The sequence below is a fragment of the Bombyx mori genome, chromosome 3, assembly GCF_030269925.1.
Source record: "Bombyx mori chromosome 3, ASM3026992v2".
NCBI lineage: Eukaryota > Metazoa > Arthropoda > Insecta > Lepidoptera > Bombycidae > Bombyx > Bombyx mori.
In genome coordinates, this window is record NC_085109.1 from 11,219,660 (window position 1) to 11,222,606 (window position 2,947).

Sequence of the window (2,947 nt, forward strand, 5' to 3'; positions counted from 1 at the left end):
TTGCTATTTGACTGCATTTCATTTATTGAATATGTATAATTTTGTTCAACAGAAACATATTCATAGCACATATACATACGGAAGTAACAGAAATTTTTTTTGGGTTAATTTTTACGGTTTGATCCCTCCTTTGTTTATTTAATAAATTTCCGATAGTTCGAAGTTACTGTTTTCGATCTAATCTATTTAAAAAGAGCTGTTGGTCACGTATTTTTTTTTTATTTAAGAAAAATCCTGAACGGAATCTTGATGTACCTATAAATAGTTTGTTTTTATTGTTGGTAACTGTATATTAAAAAAAATATCGTTATTTTTGCTTGATCAAAGGTTATGGTTAAAGCTATATTTGTATAGTATAATAAAATAATAATAATAACCAATGTGTGCTACCAGTGATGACTTACGGCTCGGAGACGTGGTGCTTCACTAGGGATCTTTTTAGAAGGCTCAAAGTCGCGCAGCGAGCTATGGAGAGGGCTATGCTCGGCATTTCTCTACGTGATCGAATCCGAAATGAGGAGATCCGTAGAAGAACGAAGGTTGCTGACATAGCCCGTAGAATTAGTGAACTGAAGTGGCAATGGGCCGGCCACATAGCACGAAGAGAGGACGGTCGATGGGGCAGAAAGATCCTAGAGTGGCGACCACGTACTGGCAAACGCAGTGTGGGACGGCCACCTACTAGATGGACCGACGACCTAGTAAAAAGCGCTGGGTCTCGTTGGATGCAGGTGGCAATGGACCGGTCGCACTGGAAATCTATTGGAGAGGCCTATGTTCAGCAGTGGACGGCGATAGGCTGAAATGATGATGATGATGATGATGATAATAAAATAATACTTTTGGTATTGTTCTCATACTAATATTATAAATTCTAAATCGAGTTTGTTTTATTTGGTACAATTTCACGTAATCGTCATTCATTAAATTTTCTATGCGCATTTTTAGCAGTCTAAAGAAGGAAATTCATTATATTTGATGTAGAAAAATTCTACACAGAGATAAATGGCGAGGCTTTTTTTTATTTATTGCTTAGATGGGTGGACGAGCTCACAGCCCACCTGGTGTTAAGTGGTTACTGGAGCCCATAGACATCCGCAACGTAAATACGCCACCCACCTTGAGATATAAGTTCTAAGGTCTCAGTATAGTTACAACGGCTGCCCCACCCTTCAAACCGAAACGCATTACTGCTTCACGGCAGAAATAGGCGGGGCGGTGGTACCCACCCGCGCGGACTCACAAGAGGTCCTACTACCAGGCTTAGATCTCTGGGATATTAACACGAACTTTCTAGAATATTTACTTAAATCTTTAGTTATAGTGATAACACTCATACAACTCATACAAATGCGTTATAATTTGTATTACCATCTTATATTTTAAAATCGTAACTATAACTAATGGGCTATTTCGGAATCAGATCTCGCAGGCCCTGTGGCGCAACGGATAACGCGTCTGACTACGGATCAGAAGATTCCAGGTTCGAATCCTGGCAGGGTCGATACTGTTACTTTTAAATTCATTTTGTTGTAGTAATGCATAATTACGTTATTTTTCGTAACGTCATAATAATTTAATTTCCTGTCGACTGAAGGTCAATTAAAATTTTGGATTTTTTTTTATCTGTAACGATTTTTATTGCGATTAGCTAGCTTTTTTCCCCTAAATTTGATAATTCGTTCTATATGTGTTACTTTTAAATTCATTTTGTTCTAATAATGCAAATTATGTTATTTTTTGTAACGTAATAATAATATAATTTCCAGTAGACTGTAATCAATATAAAATTTTTGGAACCTTTTTTGGCAAAATTTGATAATTCGTTCTATATGAGACGTTAATTTCTATACCGCAAATACCGCCTATCACATTTAGATCTTACTTGTAGTTAAATTGAAACTAATTATGATTTTTAAAATTGCTGAAATTTTATGGGAAAATAAATTGTCTTTCGAAACAACCACACAATTTTATTACTTTATCGTGTGAGGAGTCGTCACTGAACTTAAACAATGACTTATTACGCTTTTATTAGCTTCATACGTATGTTAGTATGTAACGGAATCTTTGAACGTGATTTTGACCCCCTTCAAAACGTCGGATTAACTCGAAATTTGGCATACTTATTAAGGACCGATGACAATTCAATATTTTAAACAGTTTGATCCGTTATCCTGACTAGGATAATCAGGATTAGCGATTTTTTGTTTTCTTGAGACGCAGAGTGTCTGCGTCAAGACCAAGAATGGAAACTACCAGCCGCACCGATCACCTATTTCTCGGATAAGTTACCGACTTAGAATAAACATCAATGAAGGCTAAATTTTATTGAAAATCATTGATTTTAATATTAGTTTAAAAAAATCTAAAAAATACGCTTTTAGAGAAAATTCAACTAAAACATGAAAAATATATAATATGTAGTTTAAAAAAACTAAAACACGCTTTATTTTTACAATAAAATCCTTTTTTCTTACATTATTTTTAATTCAAATTTATTAAAATTTATTTAAAAAAATTTAGTTGAATTTTTTATCGAAGTTTTTTTTTTTGTTTTTTTTTTATACGATTTTTTTTAATGTTTCTTCAGCATATTAAAAAAAATATTGCTTTTGTTGGCAAACGAGCATACCTTATACTGAATAGCTGTCGGCGCTCATGGATGTCATAAATGTTAGGAGGTTCGGCACGGAAAAAAAAAGGGGGGGTACAGGCCGCTGTCTGTCGGTAGTAATTGAATAATAGCTTTAATTATAACTTGCATTGGATAGGAGTGTCAGAAAAGTCAGTTGCAAAAAGCGGACAAACACATCCTCGGCGCGTGTGAAATTTATTACAGTAATCTTGGACTGCCTCCGGTCTGCGACAATGAATAAGAATAGAATAATTTGAAGTTAAAAACAAACAAAACGCGGCTTTGTTGCAAACATCACTTAATATATAA

At 34.6% G+C, this 2,947-nt stretch overlaps 1 non-coding gene across 1 annotated transcript; it reads left to right on the forward strand.

Annotated features, from left to right (window-relative positions):
• The first annotated feature begins 1,431 nt into the window (after window positions 1-1,431).
• TRNAR-ACG (transfer RNA arginine (anticodon ACG)) lies at window positions 1,432-1,504 on the forward strand. The gene has a single exon. It is a non-coding gene; the product is annotated as a tRNA-Arg (tRNA).
• Window positions 1,505-2,947: the final 1,443 nt, after the last annotated feature.